At 40.0% G+C, this 24,578-nt stretch overlaps 1 protein-coding gene across 5 annotated transcripts in view; it reads left to right on the forward strand.

Moving 5' to 3' along the window:
- Window positions 1-24,578, forward strand: part of LOC110531736 (receptor-type tyrosine-protein phosphatase delta) — a 614,032-nt gene that overhangs the window by 307,975 nt on the left and 281,479 nt on the right. For all 5 annotated transcript variants that reach the window (XM_090183809.1, XM_090183811.1, XM_090183808.1 and 2 more), the window contains exon 8: window positions 1,018-1,065. The gene's annotated coding sequence lies outside the window, so the exon portion shown is untranslated. The remainder of the gene's footprint in view (window positions 1-1,017; window positions 1,066-24,578) is intronic.

Genomic DNA, 24,578 nt, shown 5'->3' on the forward strand with positions numbered 1-24,578 from the left:
TCTCGCCCTGTGACACATGAAATGATTTATCCCATATCTCAAAGATGTTTTTTCCCTCCTCCGTATTCTCGGAGGTCGTTTGTTTTATTCACTTCTGTTTCTTGGAGCTCCAGTCCGATGTTTTCCCTCAAAGGGCCCGTCTGGTTTTGGCAACGGCCTTACTCTACCCCTTATACATTATGGAAATAGAACCAAAAAAAACGTGTACCTCCCTATGGTTAGTCAGAGCCCATCGCGATCTAGGTTTTTCAGTGTATTACGGGGCTGAATCACCTGCTGAATTTTAACACATTTTATCCCATGCATCCACCTCCAGGGCCTGAATTTTCTCTCTCTCTCTAGAGTTTAACAATGAGGTAGAAAACAAAGTTGTACATCACAGTCAAACTGATTCAGTTCTGTTTGAGTGGCCCTTGGGTTCAGACAGTCTTTTAACACAAATAACACAAAATCTCAATCAAACTCGATGAATTCTGTCTGTTGTTGTCCACCTTCAAGGTTACCTGCTAGTGTTGGCCTGGGCATACCGATACCATGAATAGGTTGATGTTGCTGTTTGGAGTGGAATATTATTCTGTCCTCTGCCCTTCAGACAGCTCAATGCAGAAAGTGTGTACCTTCCATGAACTCTGTTTCATCTATTCAATGTTTTACCATGACGATGACGATGCATTGTTCAGGTTTGGACTTGGTATTGTGTCCCTCTGGTTTGATAATTGACTATCTCTTGAGAAATGGCTTTAGTAACTGCAATTAATTATGTGCATTTAATATGTTAGCATCACAGGTGCTATTAACTAACACACTATAAACATGCTTTCACAAGCTGATTGAAGCATCTGGAACTGCATACCGTAGTCCTAGTTATATTTTCCTGTTTGGTCCCTGGAGCCCTCGGGTGCTTTAGTCTTCATTAAGAGGAGTTCCTCGTTGATCGATCACTGTCACTGGGGCTGCTCTGTAATTGCGGGCGTCCTTAATCATGACTGACGTCTCATCTTCTTCATTGTCACACAGGTCTCAGGAGAGAGAATGTTCCATGACTTTCACACCTTCAACCTCAAGGTAGGCCTCCGTGCTTTATGGGTCTGTATGTTTCTGTCTGGCAGTTCATATAAAAGACTGTGGGTTGGATTCTGTTATAGTTGTCTCTCTATCTACTGTACACAAGGAGGACTGTAGACATTGACACACGTCTGTACTGTATCACATGTGAAAATGTGATAGACTGTATGGGATGTGAAAACTCATTCTGACAGCCCAACAATACAGTACAATAGACTCAATTTAACTTGTCACATTAATGCAATGTCTTCTTTAAAAAATATCCATGTGTGCGCTCACCTGTCTGAATCTGAAAAGTGGAAGTGCCGTCATTTTGAGTGTAGTGGTTGTATGTTGTTATAGTAATGACATGTTATTTGAATGAGAATGTTAACTGGCTGAAGGATAATATCATAGGTTGCTATTTATACTGCAAACTGAGAGAAAGAAGGTCAATTCTAATTTCTATGAAGAAAAATCCCATTGCATTGAAACTCCCATTTCATTTCCAAACTATGATAAAGTAACACTCATTTATAGTGTTACTAGATTTAGTTGCCTGCCTGCCTTCCAGCCAAATTCATTCTTGTTGCAAAGTTCCACACACATTTGATTTCCTTAGACCTTATAATTAGCAATTATATGTGAAGCCTCACTCTTGACAAATCCTGAATGTTTCATTTTTACTCACTGGCTTATGAGTTAACATTGAGACTCATCTCATTCATTTTGACTACATATTGACAGACACATCAATGACCTAAAGTACAGGCACATTCTATGACACATAAATATATTGAGTAACCCAATTCATCTACAATATGAACTATGCAATGAAGCTGTCTGTGTCAAAAGTACTGTATGTCAGTGCCATGCATGAACTGCTGATGACCTAAATTGGTAGCACAAACAACTTCTCCAAGGTGTTGTGTGATATTTCCTTAGGATCTTATTTGACAGCAGTCCTGTGTGTATTAATCATGGTATGCTTGAATTAGAGGTTCCTCAAGTGCAGGACACCAGGAATCTCAAGAATAAGAATAGATGAATGGATGTCAATAATGTGAAGAATTGTGTTATTTATTCAATGGATATCCTATATATTGGAATGTCTTGGTTGATTGATATCGGAGTGATTTTCTCCTTAAACTATCCAATGGCAGATTAGTAAGTGTTCAGTGGTGTGAACTATGCAACATGCATGATATTTGTTGGTTTCCAACTTCTTCATCAGCTTTGGAAGGCTCTAGATTTAAACATTTCCCCATGCACATCGTAAACAAAATATTTATGAAAAATATCAGTTGATGTTCCTGCTCTTTTCCATATATTTCCCCCAAGCTTTTTTTTATGGCTATATAATCTAATATAAATATTTATGTTTGGCCCTATAATCTAATATACTGTAAGTATTTCTGTATGGATAAATAATCTAATGTACATTTATCAGTATGGCTATATAATCTAATGTACATCTTTCTGTATGGCTGTATAATTTAATGTAAGTATATCTTTATGGCTATATAGTCTAATGCAAATCTATCTGTATGGCTATCTATTCTAATGTAAGCCTATCTGCATGGCTATGTAATCAAATATAAGTCTATCTGTATGGATATGTAATCTAATATAAGTCTTTCTGTTTCATCTCATTTCATAACACCACTGCACAGAGGCATCCTAATGGTCCCTTTCTCTGGGCTCCGCAATTGGCCCCTACACTATTTATGCAGCGCGACAGGCAAAGCACAATATAATCAGCCTCCGAATGTGTATTTCATGAAGGGCATCAACATTCATCTATTCAACCATCTCCCCACACACGATACACTCTGGTATGGGCACATACACACGCCGCAACCCCATAGCCTCGTTTTGATCAATTTCGCTCCCCTCAAATCTTTCTGCATCTAAATGCTAGCCGACTGTGCTTGCTCCCCACAATCCGCCTCTGAAGAATGACCCCTCCGCAGCCAATCCATGTGGCACGGCGCTTTTTATACGCTCACACACTGTAATTGACACATTGTAGCAAATGGGCTTATTTTCACGTCACATCAAAGGAACATTACGATGAAATATGGGCATTTTCTATGTATTTATTATAGTGCCCCTCCTCCTTTCTCTACCCCCGAAAGGTCGTTTGCAACGACACTAAGACGGAATCTGGATTCCAATTGTTCATGTGTCGGGCTAAGTCTCCCCCCTGTGAAAATTCTATGTGAAATTGGAGGCTGATACTGACGTTCGCACTCAACAGTGTCATACTCTGATGTGTATGGCTATTGAGTCCATGGTCATTTGTATGGATAAGGGCAGTGTTTCCCAACTCCGGTCCTCGAGTACCCCCAACAGCATGCATTTTTGTTGTAGCCTCGGACAACAACACCTGATTCAACTTGTCAAGGGCTTGATGATTAGTTTAAAAGTAGAATTAGGTGCTTGTCCTGGGCCTACTACAAATATGCACTATATCTACAAAAGTATGTGGACACCACTTCAAATTAGTGAATTCAGCTACTTCAGCCACACCCGTTCCTGACAGCTGTATAAAATCGAGCACACAGCCATGCAATCTCCATAGACAAACATTGACAGTAGAATGGCCTTATAGAAGAGCTCACTGAATCTCAATGTGGTAAATTTCTGCCTTGCTAGAGCTTCCCCGGTCAATTATAAGTGCTGTTATTGTGAAGTGGTAGGCCACACAAGCTCACAGAACGGTACCGCCGAGTGCTGAAGTGCGTAAAAACTGTCTGTCCTTGGTTGCAACATTCACGACTGAGTTCCAAACTGCTTCTGGATGCAAGTCAGCACAATAACTGTTCGTCGGGCGCTTCATGAAATGAGTTTCCAAGCACAATGCCAAGCGTCGGCTGGAGTGGTGTAAAGCTCACCGCCATTGAATTCTGAAGCAGAGATGAATCACGCTTCGCCATCTGGCAGTCCAACAGACAAATCTAGGTTTGGAGGTTGCCAGGAAGCTACCTGCACCAATGCTTAGTCCCAACTGTAAAGTTTGGTGGATGAGGAATAATGGTCCAGGGCTGTTTTTCATGGTTTGGGCTAGGCCCCTTAGTTCCAGTGAAGGGAAATCTTAACACTACAGCATACAATGACATTCTAGATGATTCTGTGCTTCCAACTTTGTGGCAACAGTTTGGGGAAGGCCCTTTCCTGTTTCAGCATGACAATGCCCCCGTACACAAAGTGAGGGCCATACAGAAATGGTTTGTCAAGATCAATATAGAAGAAATTGACTGTCCTTCACAGAGCCCTGACCTCAACCCCATCGAACACTTTTGGGATGAATTGGAACGCCGACTGCGAGCCAGGCCTAATTGCCCAACATCAGTGCCCGACCTCACTAATGCTCTTGTGGCTTGCTTCCAACAAGTCCCTGCAGCAATGTTCCAACATCTAGTGGAAAGCCTTCCCAAAAGAGTGCAGGCTGTTATAGCAGCAATGGGAGGACAAAATCCATATTAATGCCCATGATTTTGGAATGTGATGTTCGACGATCATACTTTAGGTCATGTGGAGTTTGTACTGTTGGGGGTACTCGAGGACAGGAGTTGGGAAACACTGGATTAATTAATTATATTTTAAAAGGTAAATTTGAAAGATGTTGCCTGACACATGCATCAGTCAATTGTCACACTCTCTGGGGCCTTGATTTTGTGACCTCTCCAATTACAAGGCAAAATGGTTAATAAACTGAATGATGATGGCTTAGAGGGTTGTGTGTTTATAAAAAACATCTATGATACTCTTAACCCTCATGAAATCATAATGTTTATATCAATGTCAATGGCTATCGTCCCGTGATATGAATTAATAATTCTGTTTTATGATAATTTACTCCTTGATTACTATTAATATTTGATTAATTAATCTTTCCCATGCATAATACTGAAGGAAATAGAGTGACACATTGAAAGAGTGTCGTATTTTTTACCAGAAATCTTTCACCCCAAATGTATGTAATTTTCAGCAAAAATCCTAATATACAGTACAACTTAACCTCCACAGAAGCCACACTTTTATCAGTTAGCATCACTTAAATAAGAGCACCTGAGAGACCCCTGTTTTTGATTTAAGTCTCACAGCAAAATGCTGAATGTCTTTCTTGGTGAACCACTATTGATCTTTCCCATTGCTCTCAACATCTGTAATTGATACAGTCATGAGTGTTGACGATCCATATCCCCATTGCGTTTTCTAGGAAGAATGTGATACTGTGAGATAGGAAGAGAGGGGGCCCGTTTCAAGTAATGCAACAGTTAGTGTTTCCTCCCCCTCTCCGCTTTGAAAGCTCTTTTCTCTCTGGGAGGGAACGAGCATCTGAGGGCTGTCAGCTACTGCTTCCATCAACACAAAGGCTAAGATCTCAACCAGCCCTGGGGGAGACTAGCGTCACTTTAACAGGCCTTATAACATGTCAATTTACACATCGCCCACTAAGTCCACTACTGCCAAGAGCTTCCACTATAGACACTAACACACTGTGTGGTATAAGCGCTACCACACAAGCAACACAGTGTGGATTACAGCTGGAACACATGGATTGTAGAATTACTGAAAAAGGCGATGCTCATTGATTCCATTTCCACGCAGCTTGGTTGAGATCATTTCTGAGCAGCTGGCTATGTACTGGTCACAAATCCATTTTTTATTTATTGATTTATTATCTTTACCCCTACTGTCAGTTGACTGGCACATTTTTATAATGAAATATTCTGACACAATAGACCCACCATTGAAAATAGTGATAATCATCCCTTACCCACATGGATGTAGAATTGAACAGTATAAAGGAACCTCATTGTGTCTTAGATGCACGTTGATGAAATAGAATAACATATGATCTGAAGATATCATAAACTGGGTTCTCTATTCTCAAAATGTCTGTAATATATACTAACAGATCATGGTGAATTTCTATGGAAAAGTACATGCCACAATCATTACAATACTGTTACACATTCATTCATATGCATTTTTTTACTAGAGGAGAAATCCACTCTGAGCAATGGTATCATTGGTATTTCTACTCGCAGTACAGGGGGCAGGGCGGCATGGTTTGAATGCTGAACTCCTCCTGCTACAGTCGATGATTGTTTCATTTAACATTGACAAGCCGTTCAGAGGGAAGCTGCCAGCCTAACATACAAACAGGTGCATAATGAGGGCTGGTGTGGACCTATCATTGTCAGCCATGATTTAACAGCATGCATGTCTTTATATTTAGAATATCAAATAATATATTACCAGGAAGAGGAAGTCATTGTAGAATCAGAGTCTGCAGCCGTAGGCAGACTAGGACCAAAAATCAGCCCTGGCATTTATAACAAACGCCTGTCTTTTTCCTGAAATGCCAGATGGCCAGTCTACCGCTGTACAGTGATAGACATAGTCCACAATGCTGATAATTTAGAAATGTTAACGTGAAATATAACTAAGACTGAGGAAACATGTGACAGTGTGCATATATAACAGCTTCTTATTTGTACATCTCAGCTTACCGCCACATCAGCCACCACTGAATCCCATAATGACAAATGTGTTTTAAATATGAAATGTAATCAGTAGGATCACCACACGCAATCAGCTCTTCTTCATTGCACCTGCGTGAACCCCTTGCAAATATAAGTGCATTCAATGGGAGAATTATTGCTGGCAGCTTATCAAAGCAAGATTGCGTGTTGACTTTGATTAACGTCTGTATGGCGAAGGCTTGATAACGTCAAAGTTCAAAATGATCTCCTCTCCAAACAGCTATTTTGTGAAATTCTATAAATATTTATCTTGAGTGTTCGCTATTTGTCGTTCTTTAGGCCAAGGAATTATTTCATAGAAATTCATGGTTTAGAGCTTGATTTTCAGAAATACGTTTAGAATTAGATGAAATAGTAATATACAGTATGTGATACTAGTAATACATTAGCAATACAAACTAATATGGACCAACTATAACTAATAATAACTAATAATAATAATAATAAACTCAGCAAAAAAGGAAACGTCACTTTTTCAGGACCCTGTCTTCATTGTAAAGGGTTTAAACACTTTCCCATGCTTGTTCAATGAACCATAAACAATTAATGAACATGCAACTGTGGAACGGTCGTTAAGACACTAACAGCTTACAGACGGTAGGCAATTAAGGTCACAGTTATGAAATCGTAGGACACTAAAGAGGCCTTTCTACTGACTCTGAAAGACACAGAAAAATATGCCCAGGGTCCCTGAACATGCCAGGAAGGACAGCTGATCGTACTCGCAGTGGCAGACCACGTGTAACAACACCTGCACAGGATCGGTACATCTGAACATCACACCTGCGGGACAGGTACAGTATGGCAACAACAACTGCCCGAGTTACACCAGGAACGCACAATCCCTCCATCAGTGCTCAGACTGTCCTCAATAGGCTGAGAGAGGATGGATTGAGGGCTTGTAGGCCTGTTGTAAGGCAGGTCCTCACCAGACATCACCGGCAACAACGTTGCCTATGGTCACAAACCCACCGTCGCTGGACCAGACAGGACTGCCAAAAAGTGCCCTTTACTGATGAGTCGCTGTTTTGTCTCACCAGGGGTGATTGTCAGATTTGCATTTATCGTCGAAGGAATGAGCAATACACTGAGGCCTGTACTCTGGTGCGGGATCGATTTGTAGGTGGAGGGTCCGTCATGGTCTGGGGCGGTGTGTCCCAGCATCATCGGACTGAGCTTGTTGTCATTGCAGGCAATCTCAACGCTGTGTGTTACAGGGAAGACATCCTTCTCCCTCATGTGATATCCTTCCTGCAGGCTCATCCTGACATGACCGTCTAGCATGACAATGCCACCAGCCATACTGCTCGTTCTGTGTGTGATTTCCTGCAAGATAGTAATGTCAGTGTTCTTCCATGGCCAACGAAGAGCCCGGACCTCAATCCCATTGAGCACGTCTGGGACATGTTGGATCAGATAAATGTCTGGGAACGTGCAGGTGCCTTGGCAAGAACTGACAAATATGGTGCAGTCCATGAGGAGGAGATGCACTGCAGTACTTAATACAGCTGGTGGCCACACCAGAAACTGACTGTTACTTTTGTTCAGGGACACATTATTCCATTTCTGTTAGTCACATGTCTGTGGAACTTGTTCAGTTTATGTGTCAGTTGTTGAATCTTGTTATGTTCATACAAATATTTACACATGTTAAGTTTGCTGAAAATGAAACACAGTTGACGGTGAGAGGACATTTCTTTTTTTGCTGAGTTTATAATGCTTATGCTTAGCACAGCTGGTTATTGCCATGCAAAATTGGCTGTGAATGATACAAGCCTTAGAATGTCTTAGAAATCAAAACCCATATGGGCTGCATGGTGTGACTATAGGCTACTGATGAGTTGAGAAAGTAGCAAAAAATCTTGCTTTCTGTTCCTTTGCCTCAGGATGCACAGCTGTTGTCTCATCGAGTGATCGTATGTTCATCCATCAGACTATTCTCAACTTAATCTTGTCTTTACTAATATGTCAAATTAGTTTCGATTTAGAATGGACCATTATCAAATGGGCAGGAACAAGGGGCAGGGGGAAAAATAAATGTCATCTGTACGCACTCAAATAGCGAATGCATCTCTTGCTCATTCCCACCAGTCCGTTTTGTTGGCTACTTGGGTTTTTATAGCGGAGCATGTACTTAATATGAGCAGCTGAGAAATACATATAAGAACACTTATTCACTCCACACATCAACCTCTGCAATCTTGTTCCTGCAGCTACCCAGGGCTTTATCTGGGAAACCAAGTGAAATGTGTTCGGGAACATCGATAGCAATTAAACATCTTTCACTAAACTCGACAGCCCGTCTGCGTGCTCGAGAAAGGAGTAAAGGAGAAAGAGGAGGAGATGGAAACGCATGGTGGTGAGATATTCTGTATGTCTAAAGGTAATGTGTCACCCAATTCATTTTGAAAATATAAAAAATATAATACAAATTCACTAATTGTAGGCTAACTGTAAGCCGCCCTGCACAATAAATGAGCCAACAGCATCGCCTAGGGCTATACGTTCTCTCCCAGACACATTGATATACATTTTGGAGTGTAGCATAAGGTAACCAGTCCATCCAGCATGCATGATAATACAGTCCACACTCAATGGTAATTACTCTAATTTGTGTAGGCTAGACCAATTATATACGAAAGACATCTTAAATCAGTTTTGTTCTATGTTTTGCTGCCAAGCAGAATATGCGGTAGGCTGTGTATTGTGTAACGTCACAGTCATACTATTAATTCAGTTGTATTTTTTTGTGTTTCTTTTTTTTGATGGGGGGGGCTCCTTATGCATATGCATAAGCTCTAATATGTGTATGGGGGTTTTGAATGAATCATCACCTTAGAAAGCACTGTCCTTTTCGTTGTGTTAGGCTTTGAAACAACATCCACAACAACCATGTTTTACACAGTGGTGTAAAAAGTACCCAATTGTCATACTTGAGTAAATGTAAAGATAGCTTAACAGAAAATGACTCAAGTAAAAGTGAAAGTTACCCAGTAAAATACTACTTGAATAAAAGTCTAAAAGTATTTGGTTTTAAATATAGTTAAGTATCAAGAGTCAATGTAATTGCAAAAATATACTTCAAAAGTAAAAGTATAAATCATTTCAAATTGCTGCCAAAACATGTCCAGAGTGCATAAAAAGAGATTACATTGACTCAACGGTCACGTGGAATTTCAATGCGGTCATGACTAATGACTGCCGGTGAGGCGGTAACACGGTCACCACAACAGCCCTACTTATGTCATACAGAATTGCAAACGTAAGCCGGCATTCATATTCAAAATATCTCAGTGCCACATGCTTTATTCCTATGCAGTGTTCTAAGCTGGAACATCCCCCTGACAAGCGAGCATGCCCGGCATCAGAAAATAACTTCAATGTTTGCAACTCAAAACTTCAAATGACTGATAAGCGGTATCTCAGACTCCAGCGAACATTGGGATTACGCCAGAGATGTGAATAGGGGAGGGTTGCCAATGTGTAATGATTGCTGCTCATCTGAAGCCACAGCCTCTCTCAGAGAGGTGGTAAAGATTAGAAACTGACGTTTTAATTTTTTTTATTATAATACAAATCACACTTGTCTTTGTTCTGCCAGCAGATTTCTTTTTTTTAGGTCACTTGCTGCCATGTTCCCATTTATTCTAATACCGTAATTACCATATAAGTTGAATCATCCATGATAATTATATCTGTTGAGTTCTACTTCAGCAACTCTGATAATACGATTGCCACCACTGGGTGTCTTCACTCCTCCACCCCCCCATCACCACCCCCCAACCCTGACAGAAACATCTTTTTTGGCTCGTTCCCACAGAAAAGTGTCAAAAGTTAATTATCTTCTGCCGCAGAATCGTCATTTTTTTATTGCTCGCCCAAATATTCTGAACAGGACACGATTATAATTGCCTTTGTTTATCTGCTGTAGGAATACTCTTTCCTCATTTAGATATCGCCTAGCTTTATTTGACTCGTTGCATTGTGAATTGACAAATGATTTCCAATGTTATCTGTTTAATAGTCGGCTTTGTCTTCTGATTCTCATTCTGATTTATATTGCTGATTGTGAACACAATGACAAAGAACAAACAACCAACTCTGAATTCAATCATGATTAGCATACTGCTTAATTGTTTTTGTCACTTTTTGGAACTTGGAACTAAAGAAATTCAGACTTTTTTGTTCTGTTATTCTGAGAGATAACTGTGAAGTAATACGTAAAGGGTATAATCTACTCAGATTCTGATAATGTGGAGGATTTTGAAGAATATCATGTGTGAGTATATTCTGGATTTGATTCATGTCCTGCCTCTGAAAGAATTGTACACTAAGTGGCTCAAACTTATTCAAATATACCCTCACTACGTTGAACATTTGATGCTCTATTTCAACCTACCCCCTCCCCATCTCGTACTTCTGAGTGGGAGACCTTCCCAGGCAGTAGCCTGCCTAGCTCACAAACTAGAATCGGGGCGCCCACTACGATAATGTTAATTGACCCACAGTCCCACACGGTGACATGATATCATTGACGTGACGTGCAATTGAGTGATAGAAAACCGATCACGCAAATGTTACCATTCCCCCCCAAAATTGTGCGGACGCCTCGTGCCGCCAACCTCATGTTGCCCATGTCGCCTATACCTAAGTCCACCACTGCTGACTACGTTGAACAGTAATACATCATAGATGTTGCACATATTTGCCTATTGAATTTATTGCCATTGGTTTCAGAAAGTACTGATCGCACTTTTGATATGAATGAAGACTGTAATTTGAAATCATGCACTTAACTTTGAGATGAGCAACAGTGGCCATTTATAGGCACTTGTCCTCCACTAGCAGTCGTGACACCCATATTATGTGTGACAAGCTGTCTTCCACTAACTGACAGACAGTTTAGGGTGAGGAATAATGCCAAGGTGTGTCCAGTTGAGGACAGTTTGGAAAGCCAAATCATCCACAAAAAACAGACTTAATGAATTGTAGCCCTTGTGCATGGAGGCGTGGAGGGGTGAACAAGAGCTCAACATTTTTTCAGAAACACCTGTCTCGATCCTTGCCCCTAAAAACGGTCTTCCTTTGGCTGAAAAATAAGTCAACCATGAACACCTGCCTGAATCTGCTGAAAATCCTTGAAGCAGGCTTTTAATTAGTGCACCATTCTGGGAATGGTCCGGATTTCAGGTCTATTTTAGCCTATGTGGCACAGTTGTTGGATTGTCAGCGTGGATGCGGTGAGGTACCTTTGTGAGGTTCAATAGTGGACTTTTGGAATATCTTTGCCAGTCTATCTTTACCCAATTTTTAAATAATTGAACACTTAGCCTCAAGTCGCTGTTATACTTAGCTGTTATTACTGTTTAGTTACATAGTTATACATGCAATGTAAGGCAAAGTACTAAAGAAAAAAAATAATCCAACAAAAAGGTGATACCTCCCTTATGCCTTTTACAGGAGTCATACTTGGTGGTGGGCATTTCTCCCACTGTTCTTTAGCGCTACATTATTGGCTATAGCTAACTAATACCTCCCCTATTTTTCCACAAAAGGAAAGGGACAGGCAGGATGGTGCCAGTCTGGCCCACATTCAGATACTGGATTATTGAGATTACACCACAGTGATTGCTTAATTAAACATTTGCCTGTGTAATGACTTTGCTTGAGAGGGAATTAAAGGTCTAAGTGCAGCATAATCTATGTTGAGCCAGAACAGAAATCGATGGGACGTATAGTGCTGGCGCCCAGGGTGTTTTCTGACTTGTTTAGGGTGAGTGTTTGTGTACTGACTCAATCGATATGTCAATGGCTCAACATTTATCAAGCCCTGGGCTCATTCTTCTTTGTCTTAAAGCATTGATTGCTGGTGCTCTACCAGTGTGCTTACTTGGTGATTTTTGATAGTCCCAATAAGATTATTTATTAGTGAATGACTAGTGAATGGTCAGTTGTCATTAAAACATGTGTCATGTTTTTGCATTGTGTGTGTGTGTGTGTGCGCGTGCATCGTGCGCGCGCGCGCGTGTGTGTGTGTGTTTCTTCTCACCTGTCTTACTACACTAGATAGTTTCAAGAGGAAGTGAAATATACAAAAATATTCAAAAGGGCAAACAAAAGATCAAATTGATGTTTAGAAAAAAAGATGCGTTAGTATGTTTCTAACTTTGTGCATGTGGAACCACTTTGAAAATGTGGTCCTTAGATGTTAAGACTGATGATGCCAAATAGGGCAAATGCCGTCCAGTCTATTTCAAGCCTTAGCCTTGAGCAGTACAGTTCCCAGATCCACATTGTGCATATTTATGTATCACTACTTCATACATTTTACATGAGATTGAGTTAACCTAACATATTGAGCGTTCACAACTTGAAACTGTTATGTGTGAGAAGGAAATTCATATTTTATGATCTTTTCAAAAAATATATATATAATCAGTGTTCCTTGGTATGCATTGAGGACACCATGGAAATATAGCAATGATCCTCCACAGCTTTGGTTGTATCTGTGCTGATATTAAAACCCAACAAACACATCAGACCACAACATTCCTTAAAAACAAATTCTGAACCTTAACCTTGTAAACACTCGATTCAACCACAGTCACTATAGTGTGTAACAAACAAACCAAGGGCACTTGGCTACTGAAAATGTCTACTAATTGAGCTTTTGGGCACCAGTTAAAATGGTATATGGATTGGATGTTGTGAAAGTTGATGAAAGTTGGGGGCTGAATTAGATCTTTCAAACAGCGTCAGTGTGGCTTGTCTTGCAAGCTTTCCCCCTATCGAATTCTCAAAATGAAGTTGACCTCAACCATAAAGCTTTAGGACATGCAGCAAAGCCAAAGCCAGTCATATTAATTCCACATCTTGCTTTCGTCTTCTCTGTGTGATAAGCCCCTCCCTCTAACGAGAATACTTGGGTTAATAAGGGTCTTATCTGCTCTTGATATTAGATATTAACACCTCATCAAAGTAAAGCCAGCGGTAGTCTCTCCTTTCCACCTTCAAAAATTTACATTAGCCTAACAATGTCTCCAAAATAAATCTTTTCAAACCTAAATTAAAGTTGGAGTTGAATGGCCAAGAGCAAATTGCCACCCCTCATTTTGAGAAAAATATAATTTGTCCAACAATGAATACATAGAAATGTGCTTAGAAAATATAGAAATTCATGTTTTTGAAGCGTTAGTGAACTTTTCATACTGAATTTACCCATTGATTCTTGACTCAAAACAAGGGAAATATAATGTCTATCGATAATGTATAGCTTGTATATGAAAATGGGTCAGGGCGAGACAGTGACATAGGCCTATCATGGATTCTTCAAGTTCAGCAGTTTAAATAATGTGTAATCTTGGGATGGATGATTTAAATAGCACAGCCCGTCATTCGCCAGGTACTGTCATGTGATCTTTGCCATCACTCCTGGAAAAATAGAGTGTAACTTCTGCCAACTTGATATGTAGTGCTAACAAGACCCCAACCCTCCACCTTTTGATAATGGTATTCAATCAAATGTATTCTAAACCAGTATCCGGTAGTTTTCGCGCGAAACTACATTCTTCATACACTGCGATAAATCCTACACTGACTGTTTCAAATTGTCAACATTGTTGATAATGAAAACATTCTTGCAATGCAAACTGAGTGTTGTTGCATCATACCCATGGAAGATTCATTGGCCCTTAGTTAACCTCACTACTGCTAACCTCACATAATGTCCAGTCCATTCAAAATCAATGTAAAATGTGTATAAGATGTATAAATTGAAGGTAAAAGCCGAAGTGTTTATTAGTTTACTCCAATTGGGGGATCGGTGGAAGGGTTTGTGGGGAATAATAATAAAGGTATATTCTTTAAAACAGTATGTATGTCTGTATGTGTATATGTATGCATGCATGTATGGATATATATATTTACCCAAAAAATATATGGGGGATTGGAAATGATGCAGACAATTACATTGATGGAACCAATATTCTTTCCGCAATATTAAGCTGATCCACCCCTTAATAAAATAAAGAAAAAAAGATAGTCTAGCTAGCTACATTTTCAAATATTACACATTTCTAATTTTGTCAGAAAGTCATTTTCATTTCAAGTTAAAGTGTACTGTTAGCTAACATTAGCTGGCTGGCTCTCTATCTTACATTATGTGTATGATCTGTGTAGTAATATTATTTGTACCTCAGAACCATTTGCTTTGCGAGGTATAGCTTAATTTTAGCTAGCTAACATTGAAACTGGTTGGTTAGCTACCTACAGATTGATGCAGGGTAGTAACTTCATGAGTTGAGATTATGGTTAATTGTTTAGCTAGCTAGCTAGTTAGCTACATGTCTTAACAAAAGACTCCACTATGCAAGTAACCGTTTCAATAGAATGTTCATGATGTCACTGCGACAACTGTTGATAGACGTAGCTGGTATATTCGCTCTGGCTATCTACTCCGATTTCAGAGCACTCTCGTCTTAGTGTGCCAGAGTGCAGAATAACTGATACATTTACGGACGCTCAACACCCGTTGAATATGGCCGGTGTCAGTAAACGTTGGCAAAAAAGTGTAATTAAATTGTTGCCAGCAGCACTGTTGCAGTCACCAACGCTCTGGATAACATAAAAACAGCCTAACCAGCTCTATTAGGGCGAGTAAAATGGTCAGAGTGAGCTGTTCTCTCATTTGTGTCTGGAAGTATCTTGCAAGTTAGCCAATGTTAGCCAGTTAGCTTGGGTGCTTGACTGCTGTTGTTAGGACAGAACGCTCGGATCAACCCTACTCCTCGGCCAGAGCGTCCAGTGTGTGCTCTGAATGCTCCTTAAAGAGATGGGCGGGGCTAAAGCTTAAGACGGTGTGAGTGATGCTGAATGGGTGTAGACAAAGAGGACCTCTCCAGTATGTGTACTAAAACATTCAATGTCAATTTTTTCAAAAGTGAGGTTACAAGTTCATCAACTTTCAAAGCAGAATTGCTTTCCCATTGTCCCTAAACTGCATTGTAAGATATTTCATTTTCTAGCTCTGAGTCTCTACTTTTATCCAATGTAAAAAAACACTATTTTAAATCGAGCCGGTCAGTCACAAATGTAATTTTCTCTCTGAGAAATCAGACAATGGCAATGAGGTTCACTGAAGCATCATAAAATGTAAGTGTTACCTTGAATCAATATGCACATATGGTTCATGCTTATCTTACAGTCATGAAATAGCCTTTGTATGAATCTTTATGAAAACCATGGACAATAAATGTGGCAGTAATCCATCCGTATTTGAGGTAAACCTATTGAAGTGCCCATGTGATTTTGCATGGCATATGTGTGACAAGTGTGTCAAAACATTGATTATTTAAGTATAACAGTAATTGTTTATAAAGGACAACTTTCTTTTCTCCAAATACGACTGAAAAGAGACCAAATGCTGTCTGAAACTAGAGTGCAAAGGTCTTGGAATTCATATCATCCCTTGAGGCATCTTTTGTCAGGTTGTATGAAAAAAAAAAAGAAATATTAACCGGAATATATATAGCTCGGAGAGATGAAAAATAAATTACTTCAGTGTGGCAAGAAAAAGAAGATTGTGAGATTTATCAAGTCAAGGTGGAAACGTCTGCTAAGTCGGTGCCCCTACCTTGTAAAAATCAACAGAAATCAAAGTGCCCAAGAGCAAGCGGTGATTGGCTATGCAGTGATCCCCCCTCTTCTGTTTGTGATTTATTGATAAGATGTTCTAGCACCTTTAATCAATATCATTTTTCCATGGACTTTTATCTCAATATGGCTTGTTGTCATTAACACATACACCATGGGAGCAGTCATGCATGTCTTTTAGAGGCACATTTTCAAAGGGCCTTACAATTTACTACTGTAGACACTCTATTTCTCTTCCAATTAAAGATGATTCCTGAGATGTTCTGTGCCATATCAATACTTCACTTTTTCATATTAATAACACACCGCAGAATTCCCAGTGGAAATATATCATTGTGCAGATAAGTGAACGTGTTGGATAAATAAAGGTTAAACTATCAGGGATATTTTCTCCATTCAACTAAAGCAGTAGTGGGAAAACTGTGGAGTCAATATTGATTGATCTTGGCCTTAGCAATTACCTCCATGTGCAGAAGACCATGTTAAGGTCACTATTATCTTAGCTAATTTTATGGGTCACTGGTCTGGCTTTCCCTGAAATAAATTAACGTGTAAACACTTCCCTCACCTTGATAAGATTTACGACAGGTGTAAATCTTGCATACATAGGTGCCACGGAACCAAATGACCAGGGCATAAAATGAACACCCGGTAAGATGTAGGTAATGGCGAGTAAAAATGTCTATTTCCCCAGCCACGTTGGAGGGTGGTAAGTTTGCAGGGCTCTACAGTGTGAGCATTACATTACCATATAAATATTGTGAAAAGTCAAGTATGAGCACATGTAAGAGTTACGATTTATAGCAGAAAACGTTGCAGTAGCTGTTTTCCACGTTTTTTAGCTGTTTTGTTTCATAGCTACTAATTGCACAAATAAATATGAATCCTATATCCCACCTCATGGAGCAACACTCACTCTATCAGAGTGAAGTGCTGATAGATACATTTTTGGTGGCGTTGCACACAGGCACAAAAGTCAAATTTACTCAAAAGTCTACAAAGTGAGACTGTCATCGTGTTTCTTGGCTACATTTTTGGTGGCGTTGCACCCTAGTACAGTTGAAGTCAGAAGTTTACATACACCTTAGACAAATACATTTAAACTCAGTTTAAATTCCTGACATTTAATCCTAGTCAAAATTCATTGTGTTAGGTCAGTTAGGATCACCACTTTATTTTAAGAATGTGAAATGTCAGAATAATAGTAGAGATAATTATTTATTTAAACTTTTATTTCTTTCATCACATTCCTAGTGGGTCAGAAGTTTACATACACTCAATTAGTATTTGGTAGCATTGCCTATAAATTGTTTAACTTGGTTCAAACGTTTCGGTTAGCCTTCCACAAGCTTCCCACAATAAGTCAGGTGAATTTTGTCCCACTCCTCCTGACAGAGCTGGTGTAACTGAGTCAGGTTTTGTAGACCTCCTTGCTTGCATACGCCTTTTCAGTTCTGTCCACAAATTTTATATAGGTTTGAGGTCAGGGCTTTGTGATGGCCACTCCAATACCTTAACTTTGTTGTACTTAAGCCATTTTGCCACAACTTTGGAAATATGCTTGGGGGTCATTGTCCATTTGGAAGACCCATTTGCAACCAAGCTTTAACTTCCTAACTGATGTCTTGAGATGTTGCTTCAACATATCCACATCATTTTCCCTTCCTCGTGATGCCATCTATTTTGTGAAGTGCACCAGTCCCTCCTGCAGCAAAGCACCCCCACAACATGATGGTGCCACCCCCGTGCTTCACGGTTCGGATGGTGTTTTTCGGCTTGCAAGCCTCCCCCTTTTTCCTCCAAACATAACGATTGGTCATTATGGCCAAAGAGTTCTATTTTTGTTTCATAAAACCAGAGTACATTTCACCAAAAAGTACGATCTTAGTCCGCATGTGCAGTTGCAAACCGTAGTCTGGCTTTTTAATGGCGGATTTGGAGCAGTGACTTCTTCCTTGCTGTGCGACCTTTCAGGTTATGTCGATATAGGACTTGTTTTACTGTGGATATAGATACTATATAGATAGTTTCCTCGAGCATCTTCACAAGGTCCTTTGCTGTTGTTCTGGGATTGATTTGCACTTTTCGCACCAAAGTACGTTCATCTCTAGGAGACAGAACGAGTCTCCTTCTTGAGCAGTATGGCAGCTGCGTGGTCCCATGGTGTTTATACTTGCATACTGTTGTTTGTACAGATGAACGTGGTACCTTCAGGTATTTGGAAATTGGATGAACCAGACTTGTGGAGGTCTACATTTTTTTTTCTGAGGTATTGGCTCATTTCTTTTAACTTTCCCATGATGTCAAGCAAAGAGACACTGAGTTTGAAGGTAGGCCTTGAAATACATTCACAGGTACACCTCCAATTGACTCAAATGATGTCAATTAGCCTATCAGAAGCTTCTAAAGCCATGACATAATATTCTGGAATTTTCCAAGCTGTTTAAAGGCACAGTCAACTTAGTGTATGATAACTTCTGAACCACTGGAATTGTGATACAGTGAATTATAAGTGAAATAATCTGTCCATAAACAATTGTTGGAAAAATGACTTGTGTCATGCACAAAGTAGATGTTCTAACCGACTTGCCAAAACTATAGTTTGTTAACAAGAAATGTGTGGAGTGGTTGAAAAATGAGTTTTAATGACTCCAACCTAAGTGTATGTAAACTTCAGACTTCAACTGTACATTGTTTTGTTGACATGGTCTGTTGTCTTTCAGTGTTAGTTTGAGTCTGCTGCTTCAACTGATAGCAAAGAGACGCCCTAGTCAGATCCCAAATATCACGCACGCACACACACACACACACACACACACACACACACACACACACACACAGACCTCTGCCCTTAAAGGGGCATCTGAATATTTTGTCTCATCTGAGATTTTTGTTAACAGACTCAGGTCACAAAAATGTTTACCTCCCACATTACCACATTAAATCTGAGTGACTACCTGACACTGTGGCTGGTAGGCCAAAAAGTTAGTTTTAGGCCCTGCATATGATGATCACTTTGGTTTTGAACTGTAATGAATTTAGGATGAGTGGCATGTTAACAAGAATGTCTCTGCCGTGAAAATGTTGACATTTGGAGACAACCGAGTAAAGGACTTCAATCCTAATGTGACATAGGATATAACACAGCCTACTGCATTTGTTTTGGAGAACTAACACTTGATAGGTCAGTTAGATCATTTTTACAATGTTTTCTGGTCATCTTTCATATATATTTGTAAAATATAGTAATGTTAGATACTGGAATAGAGATAATATATGCATACATGTAGTACATTAGAGCTAGACTTGGGAGCTAATGTGTCAGCCGCTAGACATTCCATCAGATAAAGCCCATCGGCTGGCCTCCGGTGGCCTTCAGGCTGAACATCACACAGCTTTGTCATGTTCTTAAGATGCCAAATAAATCCAATTCCAATGGAATGATCACCCTAATGACAAATCAATGGCTACTCTTAGTGCTTCAGCTTCCACAGGGCCAATCACACAGATGAATTAATCAGCGGGGCCGAGACAAGGCCCTGGGGTACACCATGTGATCAAACAAGAATGGCTAGAGTGTGTCCAACCAGTCCTCCATTATTACCAGGCTTGTGTGCTTAATGTTAGCTCGGGGGATATGTGTGTGTGTGGAGGACATGGCAGTATTGATCTAATGAAAGTGCTATTTATATTCACGCAAATCCTCCCAGCCGTGATTAGAAAAGCACTTCACTTGAGGCGGTCGGTCCACTTTGAGCGTGTGGAGTATATGCATTACGTTATCCTTACATGCGTGTGACGTTATCTTGATATGTTGCAGCATTGGACTTTACCCCCAGCTTTAGCGAGTCAGGCTATTGTAATCGAAATGGCATAAATGCTACAGTATCAATGCATAATGCAATTGTTTTAAATTTGATTGGACAATAACATGTGTAGCTTGTCAGGCAATGTATCCACATGACAAAATTTGATTTGATCAGATGTATTGCTACATACAATTTCTCGTGACAGTAAAACAAAAAAAAACATATTTATTTAACTAGGCAAGTCAGTTAAGAACAAATTCTTATTTACAATGACAGCCTACCTGGGAACAGTGCCTTCCTGGGAACTGCCCTGTTCAGGGGCAGAACGGCAGATTTTTACCTTGTCAGCTCGGGGATTCGATCCAACCTTTCAGTTACTGGCCCAACGCTCTAACCACTAGGCTACCTGCTGCCCCAGTTAACCAAACCTAAACCAACACAGCATGTATACATAACATTGCTTTAAACCTTATGCTCAAACCCCTGCATGTGTTTTCTGCATTACACAGTTGTTAACAGTTCAAAGCATCCTGGTTATTAATAATGCCACCTTGTCACTGGCAATGTACTGAGGAACATACACATCCTACTTATAATGTACTGAGGAACATACACATCCTACTTATAATGTGCTGTGGAACACACCTATCCTACTTATAATGTACTGAGGAACACACACATCCCCTTTCATATACTACTTATAAGTGGGACATTTCAAAGGGGATTACAAACTTCAGAAGCCTTTTTAAATCTCAAATACACTACAGGTTTTATGTTCTCCTCCAAGAAGGTGATCAAATTAAGATCCTGCATCTATGCTGTTGGCCATGTATGTACAGTGGGGCAAACAAATATTTAGTCAGCCACCAATTGTGCAAGTTCTCCCACTTAAAAAGATGAGAGAGGCCTGTAATTTTCATCATAGGTGCACTTCAACTATGACAGACAAAATGAGAAAAAAAATCCAGAAAATCACATTGTAGGATGTTAAATGAATTTATTTGCAAATTATGGTGGAAAATAAGTATATGGTCAATAACAAAAGTTTATCTCAATACTTTGTTATATACCCTTTGTTGGCAATGACAGAGGTCAAACGTTTTCTTCAAGTCTTCACAAGGTTTTCACACACTGTTGCTGGTATTTTGGCCCATTCCTCCATGCATATCTCCTCTAGAGCAGTGATGTTTTGGGGCTGTTGCTGGGCAACACAGACTTTCAACTCCCTCCAAAGATGTTCTATGGGGTTGAGATCTGGAGACTGGCTAGGCCACTCCAGGACCTTGAAATGCTTCTTACGAAGCCACTCCTTCGTTGCCCGTGCGGTGTGTTTGGGATCATTGTCATGCTGAAAGACCCAGCCATGTTTCATCTTCAATGCCCTTGCTGATGGAAGGAGGTTTTCACTCAAAATTTCACGATACATGGCCCCATTCATTCTTTCCTTAACACGGATCAGTTGTCCGGTCCCTTTGCAGAAAAACATTCCCAAAGCATGATGTTTCCACCCCCATGCTTCACAGTAGGTGTGGTGTTCTTTGGATGCAACTCAGCATTCGTTGTCCTCCAAACACAACGAGTTGAGTTTTTACCAAAAAGTTCTATTTTGGTTTCATCTGACCATATGACATTCTCCCAATCTTCTTCTGGATCATCCAAATGCTCTCTAGCAAACTTCAGACAGACCGGGCCTGGACATGTACTGGCTTAAGCAGGGGGACACGTCTGGAACTGCAGGATTTGAGTCCCTGGCGGCGTAGTGTGTTACTGATGGTCGGCTTTGTTACTTTGGTCCCAGCTCTCTGCAGGTCATTCACTAGGTGTGGTTCTGGGATTTTTGCTCACCGTTCTTGTGATCATTTTGACCCCACGGGGTGAGATCTTGCGTGGAGCCCCAGATCGAGGGAGATTATCAGTGGTCTTATATGTCTTCCATTTCCTAATAATTGCTCCACAGTTGATTTCTTCAAAACAAGCTGCTTACCTATTGCAGATTCAGTCTTCCCAGCCTGGTGCAGGTCTACAATTTTGTTTCTGGTGTCCTTTGACAGCTCTTTGGCCTTGGCGATAGTGGAGTTTGGAGTGTGACTGTTTGAGGTTGTGGACAGGTGTCTTTTATACTGATAACAGGTTCAAACAGGTGCCATTAATACAGGTAACGAGTAGAGGACAGAGGAGCCTCTTAAAGAAGAAGTTACAGGTCTGTGAGAGCCAGACATCTTGCTTGTTTGTAGGTGACCAAATACGTATTTTCCACCAAAATTTGCAAATAAATTCATAAAAAATCCTACAATGTGATTTTCTAATTTTGTCTGTCATAGTTGAAGTTTACCTATGATGAAAATTACAGGCCTCTCATCTTTTTAAGTGGGAGAACTTGCACAATTGGTGGCTGCCAAAAATTTGTTTTGCCCCACTGTATGTATGTATGTACAACCTAGCAGAAGTAATATGCAGCTATAGGCTGTGACAGACACAAGCTGAAAATATGATATCATTACAATGAACCTCAACTCAACAAATAATAGTGGTTCAAAGGTAATTTATTTAAATTAAGGATTCACTCAATCAAAACTGGTGACTCCTAGTTTCTGTGGGTGAGCTGATCTATAAAATTAAAATATATAATTTTCAAAACAATCAAATGAATATTTAATTGAAAGATACCTTATTGTTACGTGCACAATTTATGTCTGTGACTTAGCTTACTGCATGGGTTTCTGTCTCTTGTAAAATAGGCACCTTAGTTTCACAAATAATCCCTTCCAGATAGTGGGTATCTGTTAATGATGGGTTTATTCTCTGCCTGCTCCCCTAATGTAGCTCTACTGCCCATAAGCAGACATTGAGTGATTAGCACCCCTTTGCCATTGGCATCATTTGCATTTTAATAGACCATAATTACAACTCTGGGATATTTTTTTGTAGTTTGAAGAAAATTCAAATGACTCTGCAACTCCTTGGCCTCCTTACAAGATAGTAGTCCAAGCACAAGCTGTTATGACTTTAGTGTTTGATATCTGGGAAGTAACTATAATCCTAAATGACCAGGCAGACAATAGTACCATATCAGTTCATCACAATAGACAGTATGTAAAGCCTACTTGGTAGGACACAGATTATAAACCTAGTTCTGGATTAAAAAGCGAGCTCAATGGAGAATCTCCACTGAACATATATATTACATTGTTAATTAACTACATGTATTATCAAATTTAGGCAATTTTATTGACTTCATATTATTGCTGTCTTTAACCTGCCGAGATGTCACTTCTTCCATGGCGTTTAGTTAACCTAGCAACAGAAAGCCCATGTGACCCTGTAAGCAAGAGTGGCAACACAATAATACTCCCCCAGACCTAATCTTTCATTTGAGGATTATCAGATTAGAGTTCCCAGGTTGTTTATAGGCTCGTGACTATCAAAAAAGTTGATCAGTCAAGTTTATCTTTACACTTGTCGCGTCGAGGCGGTGCCGGTCATACAGTTGGCTGCGGAGGGAGATAAGACAGGTGCTGAATGGAGTCCGAAAACGAGAACCCGTTCTGCCTTTAACTCAGCCAAAACACTTTATCTAGTTTGAGAAATGGATCCCACCAAAAGCTTGACCGGCCTGTCGGATTCTACCGATTCCCCTGACCCTTTGTGTGTGACGGAGTAGAAATTTAGCTCAGTTTAGTCTTGGCCAATACTACGGACGGATAGCTTTGAAAGGAAATGCTATGTGTGTCAGTCAGTCATAATCCCAATCCAATAGCCCCTTTTGTGTTGATTCTGAGAATTGGATGATATGAGTTTCTGTCTGTCACTCGTATTAACAAAGCAAGTGAACACAGAAGGTCGCTAATTCAGGCTAGCTATTTTGTTTCCTTTTGCAGTGCGTGTCTACTTTGTCTCTGAAGGTCACAGCCTTTCAAAATGTTGCTGTGGGAAAGATCTGAGTAACACTGCGAGAGGAGAGATGACTGTCTTTATTAATTGGCCATTATCCGATTTGCATATCAAGGTGCCAATATTTTGACACTGTCTGTGGCAGGCTGTGAAGTTGGATTCACAATTACAGTACTCGGCCAACACTGCATGAACTGTTGCAAAGGCCTAGTAACAAAATTAGCAGTATTTTTTTTTTTTTTTTTTTACATGTGAAACATTACTGACTGACAATATTACCTTCTCAAATAAAGTCTCTACGTGGTAATTCTTCTCATTGAATAGACTCATAACCCTTAGATTTCATTAGAACCTTTAGGCTTTAGGGAAAGTGTAGAATTATCTCTCGCCTCCCCCAATGGAAAGCATCAACATACCTGGTGGGTCAAGATGAATACATTTATGGCCAATGCTATTGTTTGCGCCGACCACATAGGAGATTCATTAAACTCAATCATTGCATGAATGTAAATGGAAGAACCTGGCAGTAATGGTTAACATTCATTTTCCGATTTTTTTCATTTAGAGCATCAGTTATCTCAGAAGAGGGGGACAAACCAACACAGGCTCTGATTGTGGTGTGAGG

The sequence above is a fragment of the Oncorhynchus mykiss genome, chromosome 9 (genome assembly GCF_057628025.1).
Source record: "Oncorhynchus mykiss isolate SJ-2025 chromosome 9, ASM5762802v1, whole genome shotgun sequence".
Classification (NCBI taxonomy): domain Eukaryota; kingdom Metazoa; phylum Chordata; class Actinopteri; order Salmoniformes; family Salmonidae; genus Oncorhynchus; species Oncorhynchus mykiss.